Here is a 14654-nt window from a genome sequence, read left to right as displayed (position 1 = left end):
CTGAGTTGTCTTCCCATATGTATTCTCAGCAGTGCTCGGTCTGCCTCTGCCCCTGTAAACAGTTCTTGTGACAGAGCAGGTGTTTTCAGCAGTAGGTCAAGGGAAATTCTCCTAGCGTTAAGAGCCATGCATTGTCAATTATGGTGCATTGCAGTGCTCTTTTTTTGTAAAAAATATATTTCCAGGCCTAATAAATGATTTATCCTTTGCATTTCTATATGATTAGTCCCAGGGTATTTTTTGCATATCTCATTTCCAATTCCTTTTCTCTTTCACCAGTGTTCTCTTATCTTTTGAGTTGGTCTCCTGGACTGAGTGTTCTGTTTCATTAGCTTGTCTTGTATGATGTTTTTTAGGATTCAGTTAAACTTAAGCCATTTAAGCTTCTTACAAGTTTTGATTATGTAAACTAGTACACAAGCACTGGATGGTAGCATATTGACTGACTACAGTTATCAAGTGGAAACTTTGCCCAGCAGAACCTTGGTGCAGTATGTCTATGCATTTTAAAGGTAGGTAGGTAGATAGATAGATAGATAGATAGATAGATAGATAGATAGATAGATAGATAGATAGACAGCAGTATTTATTGCATTTCATTTGTTTCGGGTGATACCCAAATTCCAGAGTTTCTAGCAGAGACTGTGGACCTACACCAGATGGGGAAAAAGGCTTTGAGTCATGAGTTATCTATGGCGCCTCCTTCTCCATCATCCTTCACCTCTAACTGGTTGTCATCTCTTGTCCACTCCCTCACTTGTCTGCCCTACTCTGCCCCTGTCACTTGAGTGTGCTTCTACCCTTTTTGTTCCTGGACCACAGACACTGGTAGAAGGAACTTGACCATAGAAAGTACTTGGTAAATAATGGATGGATGGATGGATGGATGGATGGATGGATGGATGGATGGAAAGGAAGGAGGGAAGTAAGGAGGGAAGGGAAATATAGAAATAAGGGAAGAAGAAAAGGGAAGAAGGGAATAGCTCTTTCTGATATCATGTGGACAGAGTATTTGCAAATCAGAAATGACCAGGCTGTGAACCATTTATTTTCCCAGGTATCTGGTTGGGAGAGTTGGCCAAAGAAATAAACTGTCCCCTCCCCAAAGGTTCCACCATCCGTGCGGACAGTCAGCATTTGATGATTAACAACATTTCACATCCCACCAACAAAAGATAAGAGAAACAAATTGATTTCTCACATGACCCTCTGGGAAGGTGGCGAGGCATCAGCTGCCTTTTCCTAGCAGACTCCACCCCCATACACACGGCTCCCTATATAACACTCACATATGGCCGCATATGTCATCATGACCGTTAGTGACAATTGCCTGATTTCCTGTTCTTTCAAATTACACAGCTCCACCACATTGCTTCTCTGAGAAACCTAAGTCATCCTCACCTGCCTGGGAGTCTGAAACCCCTGCCCTGGAAAGCCATGCTGGCCAAAAGAGAGGCAACCTGGGCTATAAATTGATAAACTAACTAAAGTAACAAGCTTTAAGACAGAAACACAGTCTTCAAACCATCACTCTCTTTTTTGGTAAAATGGAACTCCTCACACGAAACTGTGTTGATCATAGCTCAGTCAATTAAGAATTTGTTTTCCAAACTGCTGCTATTTATTCCTGTGGTATGACTCTAGAACTTGATCATGTTTATACAGGTGAGTGTTTTGGCTTTACTTCATATGGGAGTAAGCCCCATAAAATGAATGCAAGTGTGTGTGGGGGTGGGTGTTATTAGCTGCTGATACTGCCTTGGTGACTTTCTGGTTGCTGGAGCTCTGCACTGTGGTCTAAATATGGGCTACTTTTTCCTTCCCTGGGTGCAACACAATTGAAATAGTCTGTATCTGGCTTTTTGCATCACGGGAAACCTTGTGTTTAAACCAGTTGAGATGGTAAAAAGCCAAATGTCCATGCCCAAAAACTTAGCTTACTTTCTCTGAAGACAGAGAAACTCTTTCCTACCACCTTAGCCAGAGCATGTGGTGAATGCCCACTGTGTGGGGGGCTACAGTCCTGAGCTCAAACAGATCTGACAATCTAGAGGTTACAAAAGGGTTAGCAAAGATAGTGTGGCCAAAGAGGAAGAATGAAAAGCCTATACAACTGGTAGAGTAGGCTTTTTCAAGCAAGGACAGTGTCTTTTTAAAACATATTTATTAGGTGCTCAGTAGAGTACTATGCAAATGTGGGTGCCTAATTAATAAACTTTGCTGATAAATGGAAAAGCATTCCAAGTCATACACATTACTGGAGAATCCAGGAGGACCTGTGTGCGATTCAAGGTATAAAGTTGAAGGTAGTAACAAGTCAACAAGCCCTATATGCTCTTATTATACAAAAAAAAATCAGGTACATTTTTCAATAGCCAGTTATGATAGTGACAGTGTGCTGCCAAAATAATAAGAAAACCAGGATTAAAACTTTTCAGCAGAATTGGATGTCATCATTAAATATCTTTAATAAAGCAAAATATAATATGTTCTCTACATGTAGATCTCTTGCTGTTTCAATCCTTTAAAAATGATATTAAAAAACACCTTTCAAAAACTGAAAATTAGTGCAGTGGGGAGAACAGACCCACATGTAAGAATTTGGATCAACTATGGAAATGAGCTGGTATCTAGAACTCCAATAGATTAACCTGCCCATTTTGACTGGAAGATGCCCACAGAGGGATGAGGTGTTTAGCACTTAAAGTGGCATCTTAAATCTGCATCCACCATAGATCAGTAGAGAGCCATGCTCTCAGCCTGCACCTGTCCCACTCCTGGGGTAAGGATCTTGGTCCAATTTAGGCTTCTTAGTGTCAGCTAACCATGCTGTCTCCACTAGTCCCTCTGTGCTGCAGGAATGTGGAGACAGAAAGCTGGGCAGATGGCCATCAGCAGGACCTTAGTCCTCTGTGCCAAGGAGACCCTGTAGAGAGTGATGACTCTCATTGGATTGAATTATAAGAGAAAACTCAGAAAGTTATATGAAAATGTAAGTGTAACTGCAGTTCTCCAAGCAGATCTGTCAGTCTTTTTCTTTCCTTCCTTTTCTTTTCAATGAACAATTTCAAGAAATAAAAAAATAAAATAAAATGTTACAGACACATTTGAAGTTCCACCCAATTTTATTTCCTTCCTTTCCTCTGAATTTGGTGCTTATTAATCCCATATTTTTATACTTTCTCTACATATGAAATTGTCCATAGTCAATAATTCGTATTGTTTTGTATGTTCTAACTTTATATAAGTGGTATCACACTGAAATTGTACACATGGTTCTATAACTTGCTCTTCTTGCACAAATTATACACGTTGATAATGCCATTCTCATTCTTTCATTTTCACTGCTTTATAGTATTCCATTGAATGAATTAGTCCAGTGGTCTCCAAACTTTTTGGCACCGGGGGGGATGGTTTTGGGATGATTCAAGTGCATTACATTTATTGTGCAGTCAAACCTCTCTGCTAATGATAATGCCTATTTGCAGCTGTTCCCTGGTGCTACCATCATGGCCTCATCTCCACCTCAGATCATCAGGCACTAAATTCTCATAAGGAGCATGCAACCTAGTTTCCTCGCATGCTCAGGGTTCATGGTCCTATGAGAATCTAAAGCTACTGCTGATCTGACAGGAGGCAGAGCTTATGCAGTGATGCAAGCCTTGGGGAGCAGCTATAAATACAGAAGAAGCGTTGCTCACTTACCTCCTGCTGTGCACCCGGTTTCTAACAGGCCACAGACTGGTACCTATCTGTGGCCCGGGGGGTGAGGACCACAGAATTAGTCAACTACCCACTCTTCTCCTGAAGGACATTTTTATTGTTTCCCATTTTTGGCTATCATCAACATGGCTGCTATGAAAAAATTTCTGACATATCCATTTATGCATATGTAGAAGAGCTTCCGTAGAATATATGCCCAGAGTGAACTTGCTTTGTAATCTTGACTTTTATTACACTGCCAAACTGAACCAATTATGCTAACATCAACAGTAGCTGAGAGTTTCCGTTGCTCAATATCTTTGATAATACAATATTATTGGACTTTTTAATTTTTCCAATCAGATAAGTGTGAAACAACTTCTTGTTGCTTTAATTAGTATTTTCCCTGATTACCAGTGAGGTTGAGTATTTTCTCACTATCTATTAACCATTTGATTTTCCTCTTCTGGAAGCTGCCAAGTTATATCTTGGTTCATTTTATATCGTACCATTACAATGTATCATTTGTCTTTGTTTTATTGATTTGTAGTGTTAAAATTCCTGAATACTGATCCTTTGTCTCTCTTTGAGTTGTAAATGTCCTTCCAGTCTGTGCCTTGTCTTTTCACTTCTGTTTTTTAGTTTCTAAAGTACAGAAGTTTTGTTTGTTTGCATGCTTGCTTGTTTTTAATGTAGTCAGATTCACCTGTCTTTTCCTTTATAGTCTGAACTTTATATGTCTGGTTTAAGAAATCTTTCCCTAGACCAAGGTCATAAAGGCCTATAGGAGAACATCTAAAAGTTTTAAAGTTTTGCTTTTCACATTTAAGGCTCTAATTCAACTAGAATTTATTTATTTTTTGGTATGGTAAGAGATAAATATCAATTTTTTCATGTGTTTAACCAATTATTCCAAATACCATTTATTGCACAGTTCATCTTCTCCCAATGATCTAATCCGTTCTGATATATGCACAGGTTCTCTTCTGTTCTCTATTTGCTTGTCCCAGCAATAACACCACATTGTCGTCTTATTACAGTGTTACAGGATGGCTTGATATCTAATAGGGCAAACCCTTGTTACCTAGTAGGACACTCATTTTATTCTTTAAAAAATGTCATTCATGAACCATTGATCTTACATATAAGTTTGAGAATAAACTTGTCAAGATACAAACATATACAACAGTATTGACAATTTGATTTGGGTTGGATTAAATGCATAGATTTGAGAGGAATTGATAACTTTATAAAACAGAGTTCTTGCATCGATGAACATGATGTATCCATTCATTTAATTTAAATGTTTTCTTAACGATTTTCAATGAAGTTTTATACTTGCCTCCATAAAGCTCTTGCACATCTTTTTTTTACTCCTGTAAGTGGTATCTTTTGTCAAATTAATAATATTTGTCTTTTATTGGTGGTGATAGAAATAAAATTGATTCTTGTACAATTGCACTTTTTCCAGCTGTCCTTTCTTAAAAATATTAATAATTTGTCTAAGTTCTCCTGAAATTTTCTTATATACAGTAATATTGTCTTATATCTTATGCTTTCTTGCCTTACTGAGCTGGCTAGGACTTAATAAATTAAATGTTTACTAGAAGAGTTAGTAGCCAGAAAACTTGTTCTGTTTGTGACTGTAAAGAGAACATTTGAGAATTTTGGAAAAATCCAAATATTACCAAATATCAAGACTATTGCTTTCTCTCCTATTTAATGTTTCAGAACGTATGGGGGGTTTGTTCAGAGCACAATAGCGGCCCTAGTCATCTCTGAAATCACTATACATCAACTACTATTTCCATTTTTCAGTATGCCTGTTACTGGGCTGCCTCACACAAAGAACAAATTAAAAATTATACATCTTGTTAATTTTTAGCAAAGTTGGCCAATTTCTTATTATCCACAAATGCCACACTAAATAGAGTGAATGAACACATAGTCATAAAACTCAGCAGGCTGAAGCCAAGAGATCCAAAAACAAATTTTAAAAGCCCAACTCTAAAAGAGATTCTGCATTCAAGCTCTGAATTGACTCCCTTTGAGGCCCTTAAAATTTATTTATTTGCAAAAAAACAAAAGGAGTTCGTTGTTAGCATGAGGAGGTTGTTTAATAGTGGCTGTAAGAAATCACAGTAACCACTCAGTTCAAGAAACCTACTATAGTCATGGGGACCAATGGCACTTTCTAGAAGGTGGCTATCCCTCATACTATCTAAGAACTGTCATTTTTTGCCTCCCTAAAGCAAGAATCAAAGAGTAGAGGTTTTAAACCTCACCATTCTGGGTCGTATTCAAACATTAGGTTACAATTTAAAACTTTATTTTTGGAGACAGAGTCTCACCCTCTTGTCCCAGGGTTAAATGCAGTGGTGTCATCACAGCTCACCCGCAACCTGGGCTTAAGCGATCCTCCTCCCTCAGCCTCCCGTGTAGCTGGAACTACAGGCAAGCACCACCACACATGGCTAATTTCTTCTATTTTTCATAGGAACAGTATCTCACTCTTGCTCAGGCTGGTCTCCAACTCCGAACCTCAAGTGATCCTCCCGCCTTAGCCTCCCAAAGTGCTAGGATTACAGGCGAGAGCCACCGCACCAGGCCTAAAACATATTTTTAAACCTGCACATTAAAAACGGATCTCAAGTGTGCTACATTTTAAAGGCACTTCATTACAACATTCAGAAGTTGGAAAAGTAAACTACAAAATGTATCAAATCAACAGGTTTTCACTTTTTCAGGATGATTCACTGCAGGATTTCTTTAAACAGACTCCCTTCTTATTTATTGTGTTGAGTCTTTAGAGAAAATAAATGATACTAAACATGAGCCACTGACACCTGCAAGCTAGAAAAAAATACAAAGTTGCTTTGACATGGTAAGGAAAATAATTCATTTTACAGAAATTTAACACACAGCTGATTTTTCAGGTTCTCACTTGCTAATCAAGAATTCAGTGAAGTCGGCCGGGCGCGGTGGCTCACGCCTGTAATCCTAGCACTCTGGGAGGCCGAGGTGGGAGGATCGCTCGAGGTCAGGAGTTCGAGACCAGCCTGAGCAAGAGCGAGACCCCGTCTCTACTAAAAATAGAAAGAAATCGGCTGGACAACTAACAACATATATATAAAAAAAATTAGCCAGGCATGGTGGCACATGCCTGTAGTCCCGGCTACTCGGGAGGCTGAGGCAGGAGGATCGCTTAAGCCCAGGAGTTTGAGGTTGCTGTGAGCTAGGCTGACACCACGGCACCTCACTCTAGCCTGGGCAACAGAGCGAGACTCTGTCTCAAAAAAAAAAAAAAAAAAAAGAATTCAGTGAAGTAGAAGCAACAAGCTACCAGAACCTGAGAGAAGCCTCTAAACGTGCTTAGAAGTTGTTTGGGTTATGCTGTTGCTAGTTCAGGCACAACAGGCAAGGACAGAAAGGACACCACAGGCCCCCACGCTCCCGCGCAGACCGCAAAGGCGCGGGCTCCGCACACAGCGGTGCGGACGCCGAGCAGCTCTCGCCGCTTTAAGCCGCGGTGGCCCTTGGGCCCCGCCCACCAGAAGGAGGGACCAGCGCGGTGTCTACTGGGAGTTGTAGTTTTAGGCCAGGCCCGAGCTCTTCTTGACTTGTTTCCTTCTGCCCCAACCACTGCCCGGCAGCCTAAGGACTCGGAGACTGCTGTGGATTGAGCACTAGGCACAACCAGAGATAAAAGGAGAGATGTCTGTTTAATCCGAGGATCCGAGCGCCGCAGATGAGTGTTGGCCGCAGAGCAAGCGGTGCGCATGCGCGGGTGCCGGGGGAGGCGGCCTGTCCGCACCGTCTCCCCGGGCAGGGGCTGGGGGCGTAGGCAGGGCCGGCGCTGTGGGATTGTGATACTATGGCTTGCAGGCTGCGGCTGTTAGCGCTGGGATTTAAGGCGTGGTGAGGGGAGCGGGTCAATAATCAGGGGTTTTTCTCGCTGCCCCATTCTGCCTTTCGGGACCCTTCCACTACTTACCCTTTCCCAACGTGCAGAATTGCAGCTTTCCCCACCCCCACCCCCTGGTCCCTCTGTGGGAAGCCTTTCCCTGCTGTGTTGTGAAATCCCTTAGAGCTTCTCAGCCAAGGCCTTTTAGCCTGCCTGGAATTCAGGCTGCCACCTCCTTGCCAAATCCAGGTCATGCGAAGCAGCAAAAAGCTTGAGGCACGGGCCCTACAAAGCAGTACCCTTGCCAGTGCTCCTAAGTTTGTGTTACCCTGCCTTCCTCTCCCTGTGAAGCTGGGACCAGCCTAGGAGGTAGTTTAGATAGATAGATCCATTGATTATATGTCCTTAAGTTTGCAAAGGGCTTTCACAGCTTCCTTGGCATCGTATGCAGAAGGACAAGTGAGAACACATGCATGTAGCCAGTGGCAGAGCCCCAGACAGAAACCTACAGGAGTTGTAAGTCTACTGCTTTTCCCATCAGTGCACAGATGTCTCAGAAAGAGCTAAAGGAGGTGACCAGCTGCACCTGATGTCAGTTGTCTTTCCAAACAGTCGGGCCCTGGCTCACCACAGCCACTCTTAAATTAGTGAGCAGTTGCCCTTCAGTGATTTTGCCTAGGGCAATGCGGTTTAAGATCAAACACATTCTGTGGGCTGAGCCTGGAAAGATGCACATCAGATCTTAGCGTAAAAGGTGCCCCTCCCCCCAAAAGACCAGCCTGTACTGTAAAGTACCCTGTATTTCCCAAAGGAAGTTAGTCACACTGTTGTGACTTGTGCTTGCTTGTTTGTCTGCCTTTCTTGAGAGAATGCAGCACTGTTTTATCCACCATTGTATTTTCAGTGCTAACATGTGGTAGCCTCTTAATAAATGTCAAATGGACATATAAATGATGAAATGCCTGAATCCAATCTCTGCCCTTCAGGTCTGTGCCCAACATCTGGTGGGAGAAGTAGAGATGAAAGCAGAGGTACAGCTTTATACAAAGCTTGGGAACAGGAAGGAAGAAGCACACAACTGCCTGGAGAGGTCCTAGGAGCCTGCATGGAGAAGGCAGTCTCTGCTAAGCTTTGGAATTGTCCCTCTTGTATTAGCAGATAAGAAGTTACCATACCAAAGCCTCCACGTGAGCTTTGCCTGAAAGGGAACAGGGCTGTGATTATTTAAGAGCTGACCAGAGCAGGCACACAGATGCTGCCTGCTCTAGGTGGTCATCTGGAGAAGCTGCACTTTCCAGGGACTCTGGCTTTCTTCAAATATCTTTGGAATGCTCTTTGTGGAAATGCCTCTGGAGCCTACAGCACATTCTTCTGGACCTCCTCAGCACTGGAACATCTCGTTCCTTTGGGGATTTGATAGTTGGGAACAGCAGAGAATCATTTGGATGCAGGTCTGGAGGACAAGGACAATGACCGTGCTGCATAATAGTTGCTGTTGAAATCTGGGAGAAGGTGTGTGCACGCTAACATAGGGCAGGAGTTCTCACCCTGGAGTGTGGAAGTTTTGAGTGTATGTGTTCTTTTCTGAGGGATCATGTCTTTAGACGTATCAGATTCCCCAAGGACTTCATGATTCAAAAAGGATTAACAACCACTGCTATAGACTTGGGAGATCATTTCTTCTATTGCTTGTAAACTGGCTCTGAAGAAAAATCATTTGTTAGGAGAGCAGAGGAAAGGATTCAGCTTTGCCTATAATTTGATACGTGTTCTCAGTGAGCTCCAAAGCTCCCAGAGCCTCAAGTGTCCCCACATACAAAGTGGAAGGTAGAACTGGGTGGGTGGTGTCTATGGTCCTGTCTTGCTCTGACTGTGGCTCCATGAAATTCCAACAGAGGAATTTCAGAAATGTTTTTTAAAAATAGTGGAATCCCTGGAGAAGGCATGTAATGCAAACTTCCCAGGTAACACAGACGACAGCCCTCATTTGGATATATCTCATCGTGCTTGTTAGAAGTCAGCCTTCTGGTGTCAGAACCAGCAATATGGTGACATTCAACAGGCCAGATTAGAGAGGGAAGGTAGAGGCTCAGAAACCCAGCAAAATTTGCTTAGAATAGTACCAATGGATGGGGAATATCTTGTCAAGAAGACGGAGCCTGGAAAGAGGGAAGAGTGTGCTGGAGTGTCATACTGCCGGGGACAGGGACCGGCCAGACAGGTCGTAGAAGAGGCCAGAAACAAGGATTCTGCCTTAAGAGTGAAGGTTCTGGTAGAGGATTCATTCTCCATAAAGGCCAATTGGAGCAAACAGAAGAATTCAAGCAAGAGAACTATTTGGCTGGGACTAAATCCCAAGCCAGGAGCCCCATTCTAGGAACTGGGATACACGGTGACCTCAGACTAGGCCAGAAGCCATGGTCCTCAGGATTGGTCCCAGAGCCTGCAGCTAAAGACTCTGACTCCCGCTGTGGGCACAGGGGACCCTGGGGGCAATCTAGAGTCAGGGGAAAGCTGAGGAGCCAGTCATTGAGAGTCACCACCAGCTGTAGGTTCATTCTTCCTTCCCTCCCTCCTTTCCTTCCTTCCCTATTTCCCTTCATTTTTCCCTCCCACCTTCCCCTTCTTCCTTTCTTTTTTTTCTTCCTTCCTCCCTTCCTGCCTTCATGTTCCACAGGGAGAAGAGAATTTCAAAACCTCTGCCCCAAAAGGCAGAAGTATGGAGGAACTTCCACACCTGGAGGGAAGGCAAGACTGGCCCGACTGGTGACTTTGCCCTGCCTCTTTGCTCTTGTGTCCTTTAAGGGGCCAGCCTGTCCACAGGTCACTTGCATGCTGGTCTGCACTGTGGTGAGTGTGGCCAAGCAGGTTTTACCATGCACGGGGAAGCCAGTGGTTTTTTAGGGTAAGCAAAGATCAGGAAGGGCATTTCAGAAAGCCCATTTGGCTACAAGTCAAGTCACGCTGTCCAGGTCAGCTTTGTCAATAAATAAAGCTGATATTTTGATCTCTATTGATCTGCTTCCTGGTCTCATTTCTCATTTGGTTCCAAAGTCAGGAAAATCCCCTTTTGGTTTCCCCAGGCCCCAGCACAGGGCAGAAGGCCTTGGTGTGGGTCAGGTTGGCAGGAGGAACTGGGCTTGGTGGTCACATCTGCATTGGAACCTGGGACTCTTTTTGTCACAGGATGCTCAAGCCATTTAGCAGCCACTATTGATCTGAAGGCCTTAAAAACAAGTTTGGTCTTGTAACTTCATAAAACTCTGAATATTTAAGACTCACCCTTGAAGAAGAGAAAGAGATGGACAAAGGATACCCCTGCTATGTTAATTTGTCTGATGGGCAAAGTCAGGGCCAGACACTTAGAGTTCGCTGAGATTAGAGATCCAGGAAAAGCTGCTTCCATAAACTCTCACTACTCCCTGATACATGGGCTTTTTGCCTCTTTGTTTTGACTCAAGCTGTTTACTCTTTCTGAAATTCCTGCCATCCATTATTTTCACCTACAAAATCTGAGAAGGACCAACTCCCTGAGGAATGCTGTTTCTTCTTAATTGAATGTTTTTATCTTCTTGTCTCCTAACATCACTTAAGACTCTGAGCCACCTGCTCCATCAGGAACCTTTCCCTGATGTTCCCTCCATACCCTCTGCACTCAGTCGTTCACCAGCAGTCATTGCACCTCGACATTCCGTTCTTACAGCTGCAGGGCTTCAAAGCTCTCCACAAACTGGCCTCTATCTCCAGCGCATCTCTACTCTTGCTTCTTCCTCCAGCCACATTGTACAACCTGCCTCAGATACTCTGTCTACAATTACCTGGGAAACACCTTCATCCTGCACTGCCTACTCCGTTGTGTTCCCCTCAGAAGACTTCTCTAACCCCAGAGAGAGTTCATAGCCCCTTTCCCCCAACGCTGTGACTTTGCAATTTTTAACATATCTATCACGGCACCTAATATACTACCATACATCAAAATTTTTTCTTTATACACCTATCTCCTGAACTGGACTATAGGTTTTGTTTTTGTTTTAATCATAGGGACCTTTATTCTTTTCACCCTTGAGCTTGGGACTTAATAGACATCCAATCAATGTTGAATAAATTAATGAATTAATGAATCATAGAGTTTGTTTACATGTGTGTCCCTCCCACTTTATTATTAAGTCTTTGAGGTTGGGAATATTGGCTCATTTATATCTTATTCCAAATAGCTAGCTTAGGGCCTGGTATACAGCAGGCACCCAATAAATATTTTTCTTTGGTTGAATACGTACATGAGTGAATAAAGCCTTTTGTCATATCTCCAACCTGATACATCCTTTTCCTTCTTTGAAACCTCAAGCACCTTCCTTGTGTTTGTCCTGTGGTATTTTCTTTAGCTTGTACTTATCTCATTGTCTAATCCCCCCTACTCAATGGTCGGCTCCTTGAGGCAGGAGTTGGGCCTTACTTCCCTTGATGTGCCCTGAGGGTCTGCCACAGTGCTGGGCATATAAGAGATGCTCAAAGTTGAATTTTTCAGAGAAAGATAAAGGTATCTGTCATTCAGCGCTCCTGTCCCAGCAATGAGATGCCCGTGTACATGAACTACACATATTGAATCTCTTAACACACCACTTTGCCTCATGTATGCTTAAGGTTGCCAACTCCTGGGGGTTAGGAAGGCAGGTTGAAAAGACCACATTATTTCATATTTGTGTGAGCTGTAGTGCTCTGTGCTAGTTGATGCCCAGTCAATATGATTTTCAAATTAAAAAAGGATATGAAGCCCATCAAGAATGTATGAGCTCAGATACAAAAGTACAGCAGAAAGATGAAAAATCCCATCAGCCCATAAGAAGAAATGGAAAGGCAGCTCAATATCTTTCCTTTCAGGGTAACAGCTTAAAAATAATTTAAAAACTCATTTTTCTCCACAAAGACTGAGTCCAAACATGTGCTTTTCAACTTAAAAATGTTAAGGTCCCTCTAATTTGGCCATAGCTAAATTGAGAAGAGCGATTAGAATCTCTTACAGTTGTGGGGATTTTTCATCCGTTTGCTTTTTGCCTGGGCACGCATTCACTCCACTTCCTTCCTCTCTTTCTTTTTCTGTTTCCTTTCCTTTATTTTTCTTTCTTTCATTTAGCACATTTTTACTGAGCCAGGCACTCAACCCTCTAAGTGCTTTATACTCAACAATTTGTACTCACAATCTCTTAACCTCATGACAACTCTGTGATGTAGGTATTAGTATCTTCACTTCAAATGTGACAACACTGGGGCTCAGATTCAAGATGCCGTCTAAAGCTGACAGCCAGTAAGTGCTGGGATTGCATTTGAACCCAGGTTCACAAACTTCAAAGCTTGTACGTTGTTGCTTAATTCCTGCATCATAATGCTGCTCTGTGCAGATCAATGGTTCTTCACTCACTTGGTATGCAGGTGGGAAGACAGATAGTGAGTGGGTCAGAGGTTAGCAAAGGATAGCCCTGGGACACAGAGAAAGTCGTCTATGTCAGGGGGAGGGTAGGAGGGTGGGCAACAGCTTCCGAGGAAAAGGGTCACTCAGATTGAGATCCGAAGGATACATGGATCAAGAGGATAACATCTTCAGGACAGAGGTACAGCAAGTGTAAGGGCCTGGAGGGTGGGAAGTAGCCCAACACATTCAGGGAACTGTAAGTATTTCTTTGGGTAAAAATCTTAGTCATTCTGTTTTCAGATTTTTTTTTTTTATAGTTCACAGTAACTAATTGTCTTTGCTTTTGTCCAAAACTGCTGAAGTGGACGAGTGAGTGGTCATTGAAATGAATTAGGGTTTTCATGTTGGTTTCAAATGCTCTTGGGGGGACCAGTGCACTCAGACGTCCAAATATCAGTGAAGTGGCCAGTGCCACGTGCCCTGTGCCCTGCTGTTCTACTGAACTCAGGATCCTTTAGGGACCCAAATAGTCCAAAATGTGAAGGCTCATATTATGCTTTTTAAAAATGGAGTTGTCATTTATCACCTCCACAGGATAAATAAGTATAAATCATTTTGTGATATCAGTTCATGAAATCTGAAGTCAATTTAAAAAAAAAAAAAAACAATAGATTTCACCAGTCAACCCCAAACACCCAAACTATATTAATATCTAAGGTGGCAGGTCTGTGGGGATCCATTATACTATCCTCTCTAATTTTGTGTAAGTATGAACATTTCCATAATAGTTCCTTTTTAATTTTTAATAGACTTTTTTTAGGGCAGTTTTGGGTGTACCAAAATTAAACAGAAAGTACAGCGAGTTCTCATGTGCCCCTCCCCCACATACCCACAGCCTCCCCACTATCGGCATCCGGGACCATAAGAGTTGTGTTTTTTTTCAAACAGAGTTTTTCAATCAGATATAAATTACAGATGCTTTGCTTATTTAACAAATATATAGCGAGAATTTCACCATTTGTCTGGAATTTGGGGGCTATTAAGTGAGCAAAACAGAGATGGTACTGGCCTTTTGTTATTTATGGTCTAGGGCAGAGAAGTCCTTTAAAGAAATAATTTCACAAAAACTAGTTACAAACTGTAATGAGGGAAAGCAGAAGATGCTGTGAGTGTGTACACTAGGATTGCTCCCCGAGTGCAGGTGGTCAGGAAAGGCTTTCCCAAAGAAAATCAACAGGTAAACCGAGATCTGAAGGATGAGTAGAAATGAACCAGGCAAACACGGCAGGGGAAAGTGTTTTAGGCAAACGAAATAGCACGTGCAAAGAGTTGAGGCGAGAAGGAGTCTAGCATATTTGGGGAGCTCAAAGTTGGTGGGCAAGGACTCAGAGGGGAGACTGGAGGGTCAGGTGGAAGCCAGAGCACATGGGTGCTGCAGGCCACGTTCAGGTGTTGTCTTTGTCCTTACCCAGCGTGACGGGCAACTGCAGCTGGGTTTCACATAGGAGATGATGTGAATGGATTTTGTTTGGTGAGGACTGGAAAGGAAAGGAATCAGAGTAGAAGAGAGAGACTCATTGGCAACTATTGGAATAGCCCCAGAAATGATGGTAGTGTAACGAAGTGGTCATAGGAGAGAGG

The 14654-nt window shown here is 42.7% G+C and overlaps 1 long non-coding RNA gene across 1 annotated transcript; it reads left to right on the top strand.

Annotated features, from left to right (window-relative positions):
- The first annotated feature begins 7317 nt into the window (after positions 1-7317).
- LOC123645917 lies at positions 7318-10619 on the top strand. Its single transcript, XR_006737736.1, has 2 exons — positions 7318-7475; positions 8593-10619. It is a non-coding gene; the product is annotated as an uncharacterized LOC123645917 (long non-coding RNA).
- The last annotated feature ends 4035 nt before the right edge of the window (positions 10620-14654 follow it).

This window comes from Lemur catta, chromosome 10 (assembly GCF_020740605.2).
Source record: "Lemur catta isolate mLemCat1 chromosome 10, mLemCat1.pri, whole genome shotgun sequence".
Taxonomy (NCBI): domain Eukaryota; kingdom Metazoa; phylum Chordata; class Mammalia; order Primates; family Lemuridae; genus Lemur; species Lemur catta.
The sequence above is the reverse complement of the archived record's forward strand: the minus strand, read 5'-3'. Positions and strand labels throughout refer to the sequence as shown.